Here is an 18,836-nt window from a genome sequence, read left to right as displayed (position 1 = left end):
TATGTAACTCTCTTCAGCAAGTGAATAAAACAAACATAGATGAGCTACAGTCAAACATGAAACAGTTTTTAGATTCAATATTCAAGGACTTTCTTCCTCTGCACACAAAACTTGACAGACTAGACGTAAATCTGCAAAACTTATGAAGTTACCAATTAGAGCAACAACAATTCTATAAATTCATTTGAGCAGGAACAGGATGGGTTACAACTTCCCTTTTTTTTTTTTTCCCCCTAAACAGTATTCACAGCGCCATTGTACCCATGATTTAGTTTAAAATATATTAACTTTATTAGCTACAGTTAGAATGCTTCTCTACAATCATGTGAGGCATGTACCTTTAGAGGGTCTTCCCTCTACCTATTACCATCTCAAAATAAAATTAAAAATAAATAATAAATAAAAAACAAAACAAATCACATTTTTGAAAGTTAGAAAAGAAGAAAAACCAAAAAGCCCATTTGATGCCTACAGTCAAAACTTCAATACAGGTTAGAAGGATCAGAGCAAGGTCAGGTGTCCTCCAGGAGACATTTTCTGCATTACATGCACAAGACAACAGCTCATCTTCCAACAGAGGAAGCACTTTGCAAGTCCCAGCAATGTAGCCATTTTCTTGGGTAAATTGCAAGGTGTAGGGCACTCCAGGAAGACTTGCCATTTTTGTTATACGTGGGTATTTTTGAAAGTTATGATAAGGACATCAGCAGCCTCCAAGACAACCTGTCTGGGGGACATGAGTTCTTCAATGCATTCAAAATCATGCAGAAATACTTTCCCCTTAAAAGTAAAGAAACCTAGTAAAATAAATTGAATTTAACACATGCTGACTTGCAAAGACAACTTCCAGATGTTGTGTGGTTTGCTACTGAACACAGAAGAAATAATTCTCTCTGTATTTGGAATATCTGGACTTAGGTCTTCAACCTCAATCTCTCAAACATTAATGTATTGTTTTCATTATTAGAGGTAGAGTGTCCAATGACAAAGAAAAATGTCAACAAGACATTGGATGAAGTCTGCTTGACAAAGCAGATCAAAAATACCATTCCTAGCTTTACAAAGTCCATTGTAAAATCAGGGATAATTGGTCATGCCTTCTGGGGTGCCCCCTAAACCAAAAGATAACTGTTAGATATTAAAAAGAGACTACATAAAAGAGACTTAATTCACCATTTTGGGACCTAGTTGTGGACAGAATCCTACAGATGTAGAGCTCCTGCCTGGGGTAACCACCTGCCCCAGACCCTCTAAAATAGAGCAAAGATGTGTCTCTTCTCCCCCCCGTTGCCATCTCAGCAGTTCTGCCTCTCCCGCTCTGGAACTAGGATTTCGGCAAGGCACCATGGATGATAAATTTACAGTGAAGTACTAGACTCTCGCATTTGTCACAGTTAACTTAATCCACAAGCCATGTATGACAAAGAGAAAAAAAACAGTCATAGTAGTTAATGTGATTAATTACTATTTAAATCAGCAAGCCACTGGTAGTGGTCCTCCCAGTACTGCACTAGTAATGGGTCAGAATCTTGTCACTGGAATGTAGCTAATGAATGTGATTAATAGCAGAAGGGAGTGACATGCCGGGCATTCATTTTTCCTTAACTTAACAGTGGTAAGCAGTTTTACCCACATCCTCAAAATGATAGATACACTTAATCAGTAGTAGTAGAAGTCCCATTAAGTTCTCATTAAACTTCTATATCCTGTGTATAACCTTGAACAATACATTAGACACTAATGAGTATATTCTCCTTTCACTGTGCACACGACTCTTATTAAAACACTCCACTACCACAGCAATGAGTGTGGTGTAAATATCCAGACGGAGATTGTTGGAGCAGGTTTTCTCTGCAAGCCTCAGAATAATTTCTTTTGACTCGTGGAAGAGAGATATTCTTAACGCTAGCTGCACAGACAGTCTGTGTGTATTTATTTGCATTGCACTTGAGTCCTAAAGGCAGCCCAGGACCTCGCTATATTACATGCTGTACAAACACTCACAGAGGACACCAGAGCTAGACATTACCTAAAAATAGCAATGTTGCAATACTTAGACTCCAGGTCTATTGTTCCTTGATTAATAGGCTAGGTGCAAAGTTAAAAGAGGGCATGCAGGTGTCTTTTATACTATTCTTCTTAAAATTAGTTAGTACCATTGTTAAGGCTCTAATTAGTTATACAGTGCAATTTTAAGCAGCAACACACCAGCAGGCAAATAAAAATAAGTATTTCACAAGCTGTTTCTCATCCAAAAATGTTAGTGTTAATGTTATAAAGCATCACGAATGACTGAGAAATCTCAGTGCTTTCCAAAATAACGAGGTCAAGCTGATAGTATAGGGATTTCAGTTGTGATCGAATGAGTTATGTGCTCAAGAGATCACATAAAGCCATATTGGTTTCATTAAGCCATTGAGTTGGGTTTCATTGAGCCACTAAGTGCTTCAGAAAACAGTAACATAGCCTTCCTATTCTATTCAATGGAGAATTTAATTTTCACGTAGGTAGGAAAAGACTGATTTTCTTTTATTTTCTTTTTCTTTGAAAATTTATCCTACAGTTTAAAAAACAGCAACAAGGAAGGACTAACTTGTGTTAACACCTATCAGTTAACTCAGTTCAACAAAGTGTTAATTATATCCTTAGACCAAAATTTATCCTGTTTAGAGAAACAGTTTGAAATCTAATCAAAGACTAGCAATCTGCACTCTCTTCAGTCAATCCAGAGGGACATCTTGTGATTCATATCATGCACTAGGTAACATTTTCAGGGGATAAAGGGGAGATTAGACCAATAGATAAATTAAGAAAATTGAAAAACTACTTTAACATAGATCTGGAAAGATTTGGAAAGCAGTTGAGGGAGGATCACAAAATCTCAAGTGTTTAAATTAAGAGGTGCTAATTTAGATTAGGAAGGTGCTATTCTTTCCGCTACATTTACAATGCCCTCTGGTGGGATATGAGAACTGGTTGTACTCATCTTTTAGCACTAAAAGTCAGAGCTTTAGAAAGTGTGAATGACTACTACAATTAGTTGTCACTTGAAGTATTTTGAGTACTTTCAATAAGACATTTATCATTGCAGTACAAGAACTATATATAGTATATAGAACAGCACAAGAAATTACTGGAGGAGCAAAAAGCACCACTGCAGTGTTGAACAAGTGAGCAAAAGAACAACATCATATAGAAGTATATAATTATCTGGATTTCTTCTTCTGAAATACCTTTATTCCAGCTTATCTTGAAACCTTATCTTCTAAAAGATTACTTCCTTCTTCTAAAAGATTCCTTCAAAAGATGTCCTAAAAAAAAAAAAAACAAAAAACCTCTCTTCCATGACTTTTCAGCCACGTTTTTGTCTCTTGAAGATGATCCTGGTACATCAGAGATAGAAGCAGCCTATTACTTTTCAAACCTAAGGAAATAATGTACTGTTTAAACAATACATTTTAATGTAATTTATCTGACTTTCACAGAGGACTATATGTACCTTTTGACAACAAAGATTTATTATAATGATTTTCAATTTCATATAGCTATTCCATAAAATGACCTTCATTGAGCTAATAGAGAGTTAGGGGTAATTTCAGTTTGTATAATTCAATTTGCAATGCAGATTAAGACCTGAAAATTTACATGGTTTATATTTTTCTCATGCTTATGTTTTTCTACCTTTATTGTAATCTATTTCTTCTTCTACCACAGATTCATGTGATACTTGATATTATGCACAATTCTGAAGTGCCATAATTAAGCAGCACATCTAAAATATGCTAATATTTTCAGGCTGATTTTTAAATGTTTTCAGAGTTTTCAGTAGTCCTATAGTATTTCCTAGGTAGCTTCTCATCTTTCTTCAGCATTGCTAGAGAATTGTTTGCTTGCACTGTTCCACAGCTAATTGGAGAAATAACATAATTATCCTTCTGTGAAAAACATTGCCCTACTAAACTTTGAATAAACTTTGTTCTGTGCAGGTAGCTTCTGCCTTCAGAACTAGAGAGCAGCTGCAGAGAAAAGTGATGTTGGTCCTCTTCTCCAAAAAAATTTTAACTCATAGACTTCTTGATTTAAAAAATTACTTCATATTTAAAACCCTAATAACTTTTACACAAGTAAGCTATGTTAAAGTTATGAAGTCTATACTAAATAAGTTCTGCCACAAAGATCTTTGCTGGGTGCAAGTTATCCCCAAACTCATCCCACACCTCATTTTGGTACACTGTAGCCAATGCAGTTGCAGATAAAACACTAGAACCTGAGCTACTGAGCTACAGATCTCTATCTTAGATGATATAAAAGGAGACCTTCCTTTCCTGAGATGTTTCCTATCTGAATCCACTCTTTCCTCCTTCTGCTGCCCAGGATGAGCAGTCTGATCTGACGCATGGTAACGGCAGAAAGAAATGGTTAGATCCTCTCTGTGAACAGCCTCCTAAAATTGTTAACTCACTTTGCTTTCAATAACTGAGCCCCTTCTGTTATACTATTATTGCCTACAGTGAAGGGCAACTGAAAAAAATTAATAATGATAGTTTATTTCCATGTCTTGGACAGTCTGCACAAAACATCTGTTCTACTATAATATAATATAGCCAGAGAAGTGAAAAGGTGTGAATAATACATATTAATTGTGATTTGAAGTGGAAAATTAAAATAAGATGGGATTCATTTGACGAGGATGATTTCTCTCATTTGCACTTTTCTTTTAGATAGCATAATACTTTGCAATAAAGTCACAAAACACGAAGTATTGTGTTAATGAACTGCTTAGACACCTATAGGACAGAGAGCTCATCTGTGCAATGTTAATCTCCCTTATTTTGATTGCAGTGTTAGTTATGTTAATATTCAAGCATAAGAACAATTGCAGACATTAGTTTAAAGCTGTTTTAAATAGCTATTTGAAGAGTACTACAGACATGATGCAAGAACATCTGAGTTGAAATCTAATCCTGCTCCAGGACATTCAAGTAATGGAGTCAACGAAGAGGCAGCTGTGGCCTTCTAAGAACATGCTCATTCTTAATCCTATTAGAGAGATCTCAGGAATAAATAAAACCCTTTTCCAGGCAAAAGTATTGTCTAGGATTTATTTCATCCTGAAGTAAAGGTCGAAAGAGATGAAATGAGTCTTACTCTGAAACTACTTAATTTCTCTGTGTTTATGAATTAAGACAATGATGGTTCATCACTCACAACTATGCAAAGGTCCTTATTGCACTGGCATCTGAATTCAGGCCAAGTGAATCCTACACATATTCAGGAGTAAGTATATCAATAGCAAACAGCTAGAATGAAAAATATTTATCAGGGAATTCTGTCAGCAGGCCATGAGGTAGCTTGGAATCAAATGGAAATGTACTTTACTCTTAAAATACAGGAAAACAGTCTGCAAACTTGCAGTGGGAAAGAGAATAAAAGTTTTACTGAGAAGCTGTAAGTACAAACGTTAAACACACAACCACAGCAAAAGGTGCCTTATATATATGAGCAGATTGGAACAAATTAAGACAGTTTATAAGTATCTTCATCTCCAGTGAAATGCCATTGGTTTGGCTGCTTACCTGCTTATGGTGCTGCATAAATCATCTGAGATTAAAATCAATAGAGGTACATAAATGAAGATGCACTAGCAATTAAGTGGATGGCTGAATAGGTTTGCCTGGGATGAGGTCCAAAACAGATTGCTTGGAGTTTCAGTTCACTCTGAAATTTAGCTGATTCATCTAGGCAGCTAAGGAAAAGTTAGCTAAAATCGAACCCAAAGCCATCCTTATTAGCTTTCAAAGCATATGCTCCATCAGAACCCCTCCCTTGTGTTAGCTGGAACGCATTCTGAAAGCCTGTGCATTACTGGACTGAGTCAGAGAAGAAGGAAAAGTAGAGCTTGGGAGATGGGGTTGTTTCTCAGTCCTTTTGGTCACAAGTTATCTCACCCCTCCACAGAGAGAGAGGACTTAAAAATTTTTTACCAGCACATAGCAATCATGAAACATTCCTGACAGGGTACCTAGAAAGAAGAGTGTTCATTTGAGGTATTTCTAAATTACAATAAATAACAACAGCAAAGGATTTCCCAGCATGAAATCTTGTATCAAAAACACAGTTTTGAACAAATTTTCATAGTTTTAGGTTACTTCTGTGCCAAATGTAAAATTTCTTTAGCAAACCCTTCCCAAGAATGTGCCCCCAGACTGTAGATGAGTGATGTAGATGGTAACACTGTTTGAAATAGTGCCAGACAAGCTTCATGGTTAAGGGATGTCATCCTTTGAGCCTACTCATTAGCTAAACGCCCCGCAGCCGCTCACCCACCCCCCACACACACTCGGGAACAGGGAGGGAATCGGAGGGGCAAAGGGAGGCTCGTGGGTTGAGATAAAAACGGTTTAATAACAGTGACAGAACAACACGCTGACAGCAGGATCAGCAGGTAATGTACAATACAGCTGCTCACCTCCTGGCCGGCGATCCCCACCACAAAGGCCCCACAGCCACGCTCCCAGAAGTGAGAGCCCCTCCTGGCCCACTCCTGCCTTTATATAGTGAGAGCAATGTCACGTGACAGGGGATATCGGCCAATCGGGGCCCAGCCCTCCAGCTGTGCTCCCCCCGCCCCCGCACACAGGTGAGGGCACTGGGACCTGGGGAGCCCCTGGGGTCTCAGGGTGCTGCAGCTCCTCCTGCTGCCAGACCAGCGGGAGCGCTAGGCCAGCCCCAACCAGGACAAGGGAGAGGAAGGTTAGTAACTAGTTCAATATAATTCATAGCACTGCAATACCATTCACAGGCGTTAAACAACTTTCTAGGCAGAAATATACGTATTTTAACTGATATCAAAAACTGTTGGAGCAAAAAATGTCCACATACCTTTGAAGAAAATCTGAACATCTCAGTTTCTAGCATTAGATACCCATGTTGGAAAAGTTTTAAAAGCTTAAGTTGTACAAACCAGACACATTATTCAACATTAGTATTTTTCACCATTTCAAAGTCCTACAGTAAACTTCCATGATAATTAATAAATAACAGCTGAGCCTTTCTGGGAATATGATGACTGCTGGCCTATCACTTACATATATGACAATGTTTCATATCTCCTTCAAAGTAGCTGGTATCCAGTTCACTGAACACATTTGTGTTATACAGCAATTTCCCCTGAATAGGTGCTTTTAAAAAGGGTCATAAACCAGCAAGCCTTTAAATGTAGTAACTGCACAGAGAGCTGCATCAAAAGCCAATCCTCTCCTTCGTGAAATTTAATATTCGAAGTAGCATCAGTATATTTCTTCTCAGCAAGCAGGTCTTAAAAGCCAACCATGTTGTCAAAGCCATTCCCAAGGATTTTTTTGTTATGGGAACTGGGCGTCACAAATGATTTTCAGATGGAAATCAGACAACATAATTTCTACGGCATCACAAAAGAAATATAGCAGAAAAAAAATATAGCGGAAAATAACAACAACAACAAAACAGCAACCAAATAATTCTGTATCCAGAACAAATTCAAAAACAAATAAGAAACTTTTTACATTCCAGCCTCCTAATTTTTAACACAACATAGAGAAATTACAGTAGTGTTCCTGCATTTAGCAAATGAGAAATGTCAAAACAAGGAAGGCACTAAATCCATATAGGAACATGACAAATTGATTTTGAATTCATGTTTTCTGCAATCAGATGGTGTTTCCATGATTGATTATTTCAAAATTTTATGCAGATACAAAGTCTTAGGCTTAGGTTTTTGAGAGGGGAAAAGCAATTCAGCAGTTCCAGAGAACACCTGACATAAACTTGCATTAGCTTTTCTTTTTGTCATCATTACCAAAAATATAATATTTCATGGAGTCCAACAGATTCATTAATAGATCTAAATTTTTATATGCCAGGTTGCTTTACACTTTTGATTTCACATCTGTCTTTTTTTTTTTCCTACTGGTTATCTATTCCATACTATATACCTTTGAGAGCAATGCTGGTTTCTTTATTTGTAAGTACGAGTAATTTTTTAACATTTTTTAAACATATTGTTCAATGATAGAATAGAAACCAAAAAAGTAAAACTTCTACATTCCATAAAAATAAATTGCTTTTCATGTGTCCTTCAACTCTCAACTCAAATTCAGCCACTTTATATAAGGAATCAAGTTAAATGTGTAGGACTAGCATGTTAAATTTTCAGTAAAAAGAACTGTGGAAATATCAATGGAATATTTTTTAGAGGCAGGCATTCTTCATCTATCGTATAGAAAAATTTTAAAAAAACTGTAACACAATTCAGAGTATAACAAAATTCAAGATTAAGTATCTGGTCACTATACAGGTTTGGCTACAACTAAATTTTTACAAAATTAGCATGCTGCAGCAGAAATGATAGAGTTCATAAATTGAAAAATAGACTGAATAATTTCCCTGAAACTTTTTCATAGCATTAGGAATCAAAATTATTATATGTAGAAACTATTGCCAGATAATAAATTAAAACACATTCTCCAGAATTCCCTATTTCATCTTAGTGTCCGTAGAATGTGTGCTTCTCTAGCACTTTGGACTTCACCAGAAGCCAAGACAAAAATACAAGATTGTAGAGAGGAATAATATAATGCAGAAAAAATTGTGGAGGTAGTGATGTCAGTTTTTTACTTATTTTTAGGACAGTCTTACAGTTTTACCCTTCATAATGAAGTGCTGATTTGGTATTAGAAGTGACACAAACAACAACCAGTTTCTGTGAATCTGTATAACCCAGGTGACATGGGGATTCTTGTTCCTGCACATGGGAGGTGTCATTTTCCTCTGTTGCTGAAACCCTCTGGAGGGTTATCAAAGTGGGGCAGCAGGATGAGCAATTCCAAAAGATCTATCTCACTCATTTTCCATACAATTGTCATTTCTGGCAAGAAGAGTCTTTTATAACCAAAAATCATGACCAATTCTTTTCAATTTAATTTACTTTTATTCATGTCTTCTTTTCCTGAGCTAACATTTTGACACAAAAACTTAGATGTCCCTGGTGCACAGGTAGAATCTTCTTGTTGTACTAGATGGGAGGGGAAAATATCTAGACCAGAAGCTAGACAGAAAACACTACTCCACATGGATTAAAAAATAACTGTTAGGTGCTTAACTAACTGACTGTTAGGTTCATAACTAATGTTAATGTGACAGAAGTAAAAAAAAAAAAAAAAAAAAAAAAAAAAAGAGTGAACACCCACTGGGACAGATCACAATAACCAACAGAGCTATGGGCTCAGCTACATCAGTGGGCGAGGTGCTATATCAGGCTCAAGATAAGGTCTCCTGAATCTGTTCTTTCTACTCCTCCTCCAGAGCTCAGTGGCATGAGTAGCCCAATGCCTTCATTCTGTGTGGAGTGACCACAGTTCCCAAGATGAAAAAAAACCCAGCCAAGATTCCTATTACATTTGCTACCTCTAAAATTCCACTTCTTCATAAAGTACTTATCTTGAGCTACCATGGTGTGTTTCCATATTTCTCATGGCTACGTACATCTTCATAGTTTTGTCACATGAGATGTTTTTATGTAAAGTCAAGGTCTGTGATGGCGGGGAGCTTCTGACTCACAGGTGGACAAAAGCATTGCTGTAGAAGGAATAACTTAAAAATTCAAAATTATCATTATGGAAAATAATGTAAGATAAACACTCAATGTATAGTAAGATACACTAAAATATGCCTTCAATGGCATCTATATAGACATTTGCTCCTACTGCTTCACATTTCATATTAGGTTTCAGTAAAATCATCAAAACGAATGAAGATGTTCTGTTTATTAAACTGCTTAGATAGCATCTTCCAAGTTTATCTGCTGAGTGCTCCTAGAAAAGCTCTTCTTGTTCTCATAAGCAGGAGAGGATTTGTACAGTTTATTGCATCTCAGTGGAGTGGGCCCTTACAAAAGTTTTTTTACATTCCTTCACGCCTTAGGAGTGGGGAGGGGAACTTCATCATCCACGGTTGCAAAAATGTGAATTTGTGTTTCTCTCAGGAGGTGAAGTGCTTTGAGGTCCAGACAACTTTGCTACAGAGCAGTAGTTTTCAGCTTGCCATTCTCAGACCCTAAAGAGTCCATGAACTGCTTCAAAGAGATTCAGAGAAGATATTTTGAACCAGATGAACTCAGAGATAATGTCACCATTACCTTTTTATGACAAGCATCTGTGAATTGATGTTGATCAAGTGTTTATCTTTTCCAGCCTAAGTATTTTCTAGTGATGTAGTAATTCTGCCTGATATCTTCCGTCCTACTGCTGATAACTTTCTAAATTTTATCATAAACAAAACTGGTGGGCTACTTTTACTGTCAGTCACACCTCCTTTACAAGTTATGCATGTGATATGTTCAAGTGGTCCTGACTTCCAGGGTAATTATCCCAGTCACAGAAGATGGATAACCACCATATAGATGAAAGAAAATATTATTTTAAGGACATGTGCACTACCTTGAAGATTGTAACACAACCTACATGTTATACCTATGGGTGTTTCCCCCACACTTCTTACCAACAGACTTGGTGTTACTAAACTAAAACCTGGAATTTCTTCATGCTAGAAGTGTCTGTCTGGATGGATGCAGAGTCCAGCCCATACCCCATGGGCTGTAAGCCTTCTGGGACAGTCAGAAGGCTTTGGGAATGAACAGTGTCTCTCATCACCATGCTATTTGATCACTGTTTATATTTCCACCATTTCTTGCTGTCCAGTGTTGTTCAATGTGAAAACCAAATGTCAAACTATTGCTGGTAATTGCCTGCACCTTTAGGTTTGATGGGCTGTTGCAGGCATGTCATAGAGCCTAACTCAAACATCATTTAGTCAAGATATTTGTGTCATTTACAGTGATTACAGGGGCCAATAATAATAAATACATACTAAAAAGCCAAAGAAGTGAGTTTGCCCTGCCTTAGAAGTAATTAAGGACTATATTGCCCAGTTTTGAAATAAGTAATGGATAATTACCCATGGGAATGTTGTTTATTTTTCCTTATCTACAATTTAGGAGATTAAGTTTGATTGTCCTAATTTTGATTGTGTCAATATATTAACAAATACTTTTTTTTTTCTTTCCTTAGGTTATGCATGTTTCCACTCTCCATATCACTTCCTTACACAGCTTTGGTCTGTTTCCCACACAGGGAAAGTCTGAGTATACCCATGGTTTGAGCTTAACAGAGTAGGGGATCATTAATAGCCCTCTGCAGTTATTGCTCATCCACATGCTCAATGTGACTTTCTGAGTAATTTAAGGTCTATTTCTTTAATTTCTTGTATGTTAATCAGGCTAGGTTGAAGGCACACGACCATCACGGTTCTGAAAGCGTATCAACAATTTTGAAAAAGCAATAGTGCTGCAGATCTGAACTTTGTTAAAAGGACTAATGTTACCACAGAAATTAGAAAAACGCATAAGCTTCATGGGTCTGAATAAGGCATGTGAGTAAGCAATAAGCATCAGAAGTTATGGATGATAACAGGCTAATAGATGGCTTTTCAGTATACTCCATTCTTTCACCTGAGGTAAAAATGACTCTCCATGGTGACATATTGCTGAAAAATGACAGCATGAAGAGACATACCCATTTCAATTTAACTGCTGAAGAATCAATGAACACTGTATGAATTGGCTGTTCACATTTAAGTGTCTGGGGTGGAAAAAGCAGTCTCAAAACAGAAGAAATAACTAACTGAATCAGATTTTTGATTAAAGAAAAAAATCTACTGTTACTTATAATTATGTAGGGTAAAAAAAAATTTAAAAAGAAAATCCTTGTCATAATCAATTTATTTATCTTGCCTACTGTTCATGCTCCTCCTCAAGCATAAGAAGGAAAGCTTCCACATCTTTCCAGAAAACCCTTCCACACTTACCCTTCCCTGATCAGTTTAGTTTCACCATGCTTTAACTCCTAGCGCTCAGCCCTAGCTGAAGCTTACCCATTGAGCTTACAGCATGCTGTTGCCAATGCCAGAGGGCCTCCTGTTATTCAAAAAGAGTGAAAAAAAAAAAAAAAAAAAAAAAAAAAGAAAAGGACAAGATGACTTGCAGACTTTTTCAGGAAACTGGCAAAACTGAAGGGTTAAATTCTCCTTATGTAGTCTCCAAAAATTAACTAGAAAGGTTGTAGAGAAGAGACAACCTCCATCTCAGAGAGCTCCTAGTTTCTGCAGTGGCTCTTGGGAGTCCAGTTAACTACACATGGAGCTGCAGCTACTCAGAGGGTTTTCATTTCTTGGGATCAGAAAGGGAAAATGTCTCATTCAGATGTGAAGTCATCTCTTCCTACCTCGCCCCTCCTCTCTCCACTGTGCAAAAATGTCCTGGGCCAGAGACAGCAGGGGAATTCAGAGGGAGAAAGGGCACAGGGGATGAGGCATTAATCATTGTCTGTCTGTCTTTGTCACTATTATCCCACCAAGGGCGAACACAGAGGGCAACAGTAGGACCATTGGATTCCTGGAAAATTCTGCCTATCAAATATCTCACCAGGACCCATTTGCTCAGGTGTGTTCAGTGCTGATAACATGAGCACGAGCAGCTCTGAAAACAAAAGGAGACCTTCAGACTACTCATTCACTCAGTCACAGAATCAGGAGAAAATTAATATTGCCTAAGAACCACTGATGACCTGTAGGATATGAAGGAAGGAAGTTTCCCTGTTAGAAAGAGAGCATTTTGTCTTTCAGTTGAATAAATATTTCCTGATTTCCACATAATGCTATTGTTAGCAAGTCTGTGTTAGCAAGTCTGTTATTTGGTCTCTCTCTTACCCAGGCTTAGTAGAATATAGGTGATATCATCCACATAGAAACATTTTTCCCCTGAAGTTCTCATTTCCTGTTCTTTACATTATCAGGATACGTAAGGTTTAGCAAGCACGGGTATATCTAAAGCTTAGTTGCATTCACATTTTAGCACTGAAAATTCCAGATTACGAGGCTTCTTTTTTCCCCTGGTACTATATGTACTGTATGTTTAAACATGAATTTATCTATGTCCTACTTCAGAGACTGCTTTTAAAAGCTTGGTTCTAGGAATTTACAAAGCTAATAACAGGTTTTCTTCATTCTAACTAGTGATCAGAGAAGGAAGAATAAGATACCAGAGGAAACACATAAAATAGGGCAGGTTAAAAAGAGATAAAGGTCTATCTCCTCAACATGCTCAGTGCATATCCAATCTCAAGGTCAGTGCATAGTTAACAAAAAGCACATGCAGAAAGTCGGCCTATGCCAAAGAAAAGCTTTTAGCTGTGAGACTTGTGTGCTACTTTGGTGATGTTCTGCCTACTGTCCCGATCGGAGTGCAGTTTGGTTCCCATCACCACTGTGGCCTGCAGTACCCTCAAAATGTCTCACCCATGCCTGGCCTTGAGCATCCATCCCCACAGGGGGACCAGGGCAGGATCTGTCCTCCAGGGAACACGCATAGATGACATTAATAAACTGGCCACCTGACAGGACTGTTCCTCCACATAAAAGCTACCAGAAATAGCAGCTTTTTTCAGAGAGAAAAGGTAAGAGGAGTTAGTTCAGATGCTGGCCCTCTATCTGAGTTATTCTAATTTTAACCATATTCTATCTGAGTTACTCTTTTTTTAACCATATTCTTGGGTGACCTAAAAAATTTAGACTTTTTGCTTTCATTTACGGTGGGTTTTTTTTTCCTATTTAAAAAAATATGTACTTCTGACAAATATTTTATAATGTAAATGGACTTCACTAGGCTGCATGTCTAAATTGGAGTTGCTTTTCTATTTCAGCTTGTCCATTAATGGTATTACTTCAGTCTCCAAGGATCTACCTTGTACTCTGAAGTCTTCCTTTTTCAATATTTTTATTTCCACTATAAGATACCTCCAGGTCACATCAGCTGAAAAAGGAGGGGAAAGTTAAACCCACACATTTAGAAATGTGGATGAAAAATTTTTGGACCTTAACTTTGTTATTTGACATAAAGTACACGAACTGCTTTAAAAGAGGGTTAATAAATTTTTAAAATTTTAATACATTGGTTAGTATGCTGCTGTCTCATTTTTTGATAATGAGTCACACTCATCAATTTTATATTCCTGACTGTTGCAAAATCCCTATCTACATTAGTATTTTCTGCCCATGCACTTTTATTTAAAACTCATTTGAAAGGTTTTTATAGATAATACTGCGAACAGATAACTGCTTTCTGTCACCCACTTATGAATTTCATTGAAGTCCCACGGCAATGTTTTTTCCCATGTATAAACATTCTAATTCTCATTTTAAAACCATTTCCAGACTTCATGAAGGAGAGTTCAAAACAACACTAAAGCAAAATCTAAGTGTTCAGGAATTACAAGACAAAGAAAGTAAATTCCTCTAGTTGATACCTGAAGCTTTTAAAAGCATTCAAAGATGTTTCAAACATTTTGAACTGGAATACTCTGCATGTAGATACACTTAGATTTGCAAACTGAAGCATAGAGTGTCGAAAGGTTTAGATAAACTGCATCAGGTCACACAAGAATCATTAGGAGCTAAAAAAAAAACATTTAGAGATTATATGTCCCTATTTCTAATAAATGCATTCAAAACGACATAGGGTTTTTTTTTCTAATTAATGCCACTCAACAGTAGGTCACCACGTTTTTGACTGATCACAAAATCCTCATGAAGATAAAATAGATGTTACTGAAATATTTACAGAAGACCCTAATGTACAGAAATCTAATACTGCCTATAATTATTTCAGCTGCAGGAAAAAAAAAAAAATTCTTAAACTTTTACTAAAGGAGGCTAAGAAAGTTTTTTGAAGAATCACTTCAGTCACATGGAAATTCTCAGAAAATACAGGGGTTTTCTCAAAAAATAAAACAAAATACCTCCTTGACTATATTTAATCATTATTCATGTTGCATATAATTTATGTATAAATATATATATATGTAGTGGTTTATATATGTTTATTTTTACATATCCGTATAGAAATTCCTTTTCTTATAAGGGTGAAATGAATCCACCTTTATGATTCATTACACTCCAAATAGGAGACATTCAGCTGTGTGAAAAACAAAAGCAGCAAGACACAGTTTATATTTTTGCAGAAATAATTTCAAGACAGAACTGACGGAAATAATTTTGATAAGCATTTTCAGAACAGATATCCACACTAGCAAGCATGCATGCTTTGAGAAAAGCTGCAGGTACTGTACTAACAGGCTGCCACTGCAGGACCCTGACTCCGGGTGAGATCCTCAGGCTTTCACTGACCTGTCATTTATACCTGACTGTGACCCAGCTCCACCGACGTTACCAACAGGCGTAAAGCACAGGCAAGGTGCACTAACATGAAGACAGCATGTCTGGCATCTCCGCTCTTTTCTTTACCCCAAGGCCCACTGGTTAAAACAGTTACGTGGGCTGAAGTGGGGAGCAGAATTAAAATTGCCTTCTCTGCCCGGAGGGACCTGAGCTTGCGTCAGCCCGATCCCAGGCCGGCCACCTGCAGAGCGCCCTGGGCACAGCCGGCAGGCTGCTCCGGCCGCGCTGCCTCAGCCCGCCTGCAGACACCGTGTGATATAATCAGATATTCGCTAGGACAGAGAGGGGGCTTGAGCAAACAAGGGAAAGGGACCTGGCCTCCAGGTCCTGTACCAGTTCTCGCGTTTTAGGAGGCAGTGCAGAAAGGGAGGGGGTGCAGGTCACAAATCTATCACCCGGTGTTCCAACTGACTGCTGTGCACAACTCCCACCCCACTGTACTGCTTTTGTGGGATCACCCATTTTGATGGATGTTGTATGAAGACACCAAGCATCTAAGCAAAGATCCTCCTAAGTCCCAAAGCCTACAGGCTCAATGTTATTAAGCTTTTGCATCTTCCGCATCATGCACCCAAACGGCTAACTGGAAGCCCCAAACATTACTCAGGTTCTATTAAATAATGAAACTTCATTGCTGCCATCTATTCTAATTGTATAGCTCCAAGCATCAGTCAAGAATTACACCCACATTTCCACAAGCCCATGACACAAAGATTCACATAGAGGCTGTACCAGTCCTACCATCAACTGTGTCAGCACTACGGTACACTAGACCAATGGCACCACATCATCCATACTTTCAAGTCCTACAACCAAAGAACCGCCTGTCTGAATTTCCAGAAGTATGTTACTAAGGTAAATTTCCAATATCCAATTTCTCAAGTGCTGAGAGTCTAGCAGCTCCCAGATAAAGTTGCATCTACATAAAATTCTTGAAGGTTTTACAACTATATTTGACCTTGTAGATGTTAAGTCAAATCTTAAAGAACTCTTAAACAGTGTCTCCTTGTAAGAAAAGGTATTCTGAAAACAAAAAGCCAAGCAAGTCACTGAAATCAGTCTTAACAAGAGCTGAAAGTTTTAAAGGCCTAGAAACCTTATGCATTCCCAGCCAGTATTACCCACTGTAATGAAGATGAGTGTTATAAGTGAATTAAAATTCAGGTAAGGAGATGGACTTGCGGATAATTTGTTTCCCTGAGGAGAAGAGAGTAATTATTTTAGACTGGTTTTTCAGAACAAGTTCCTTGCTATATGGCATTTATATATGCAAAGGATACCCTTTTGCATTTTGATTTTTCGTTACTTCTATGGCTTTAGCACTGGCATTTTCCATATGTTGAAGGAAGATGAGAATTATTAGAAGAAAATACAGAAGTGGTGGGATGTGGTTCTTACTATGGCCCTGCACAGCATCTAGCACAAGGGGGATCTTAAGCTTGTAACGACTGTCATTATCTTATTCTCCTCCTCAACAACTCATCATATGAAATCCAAAAGCTCTAGAATCGGCATTAGTTAAATCTTACCACCTTTGACTTCAGGCGAATCCAAGAGAGTTTTAATGAAGAGACTATTCTTTTACATTCACCAGAAAAAAACTATTTCTACCTGACCCAGAACTTTCTATGAGTCTATAGGGTGTGAGAATAGTCCTTGATAATTAGGGTACCGACATCTGAGATGGCATTAACCTGGGTCCCAGGTCTGCCCATTGAGCTGGTAAAGCTGCTCCTCTGAACACAGTCTGAGATCTGCACTTCCCAACATGTTATATGGAAGTTCTGAGTTCAAATCTCTGCTGTAAATCAGAAAAATAAATGCTAAGGAGCTGCCTCTCTGATATTCACAAAGACCATCCCAGTTTTGAGAAGGGGACATAGGCTCCTCAATTAATGAATCTATTTGCTTTCATTAATTAAATATATTACATTAATTAAATTTCATTACAGCTATCCAGACTGGGATTCAACTGTCTAAATGTAGATGTCTAATGGTATTTTCAGTGGCCTTGGATATTCCACCCAGCTACCACCCTTGCAGGACCCAAAACTCCCACAGCCCATGGCACATCAGCTAGCCAAGTGCAGATGACACGCATACTTGAATGGCTGCACCCCTTTGTTGTTTTGGCTTGGAGCACCAGAGAAACACTGAAGTAAATAACCAAATTGTTCCCTTTTATTATGTGTCAGGTTGCTTTGCAGAGCACTTTTGGTGTGTTACAACTAAGCCAAAAAGCCCACTGAGTATTTGCAGATGCGCTCCGATATTTAATAGGGACATACGGATCCAAACCCATGACTGATCGATCCTTCAGACAGTTTCAAGGCACATAAGATATGGACACCTAGACTGGGGACCAGACTAAACCTGTTCCAAAGTACAATACCCAAATTACATTTAGGGAAATTTGAAAGTGCTCAGCACTTGATGCTTTGATCTACTGATCTGCTTCCGTCATGCTGACTTAGTTCCCTGTTAAGCTACATCCCATCCACTGACAAGTAATGAATGCATGGGCATTACTCATTTACCATCAGTTTTATTCTACTTTAGTTCTATGCCCTCTATGCTCTACCTTTACCCCTCAAAATAACAGATAGTGCGATTAAATTATTTTATTATTATCGTTATTTCAGTCAAAGACAAATTATCAAATTCATTTATCAATTATCTGAATAAAAATTTTAAAAGATGTAGCCAGTTTCCAAGCTTAGAAGATGGTGGGAAAGGAGATCAAAACTGCAGGCAAAACCACCAGTTTCCTGATACTTGCCAGAAGATAAATATCATAAACCAACACAATAGCAAACAAGAAACAGTTTAACCATTTCCCCTTCTGATGGAAATTAGAAGAGTCAGTTTTTGTCCCAAGGGAATAAAAATTCCTAAAAGAACTTCATTTTTATTTAACCCTACAGACTTAAAAATCAATCAGACCTTTGATTTAGAATTCAAACATCTAAATTTTTTGGCCACTTATCCCAAATTAAACCTTACTACTAATTAAAATTACAACTTTGAAATGACATGTAAAGACACTGAAATATTTGCATAGTGTATTAGCCCTCAAAGTCCAAAGTCAATCCTTGCTTAGGAACATGAAAAACAAGCTTTTTAAAGGGATTCCAACCCAACAGAATCATTCAAAACCTTACACTTTTATAGGTGATAGTGTGACTCTTTTCTTTGATTTAGTATGAAATTATCTATCTTTCAGCTTTTTAATTGATGTCAGAGGTCACCCTTACAGTTTGGCAGCCAAAAGGCTGTCTTATGCTGATGGCAGGCTTTTGTTATTTGTCTCATAGCAGACAGTCCTTGCTGAACAGCATGGAAGTGCAGATTTCCCCTCATACACATATCAAAAAAAGAGTGAAGTTCTTTAAAGTCTCAGGCTTTTGCCTGCTTTTACCCGCAGCGGCATAGTAACTATGCACTTTTGGGATGAGATGTTCTAACAAAAATGCTTGCATTTGGCTACTGAAGATGGGTACAGTGAATTA

This window comes from Tyto alba, unplaced genomic scaffold, assembly GCF_018691265.1.
Source record: "Tyto alba isolate M040663 unplaced genomic scaffold, T.alba_DEE_v4.0 Super-Scaffold_45, whole genome shotgun sequence".
NCBI classification, from domain to species: domain Eukaryota; kingdom Metazoa; phylum Chordata; class Aves; order Strigiformes; family Tytonidae; genus Tyto; species Tyto alba.
Note: the sequence above shows the minus strand (reverse complement) of the source record.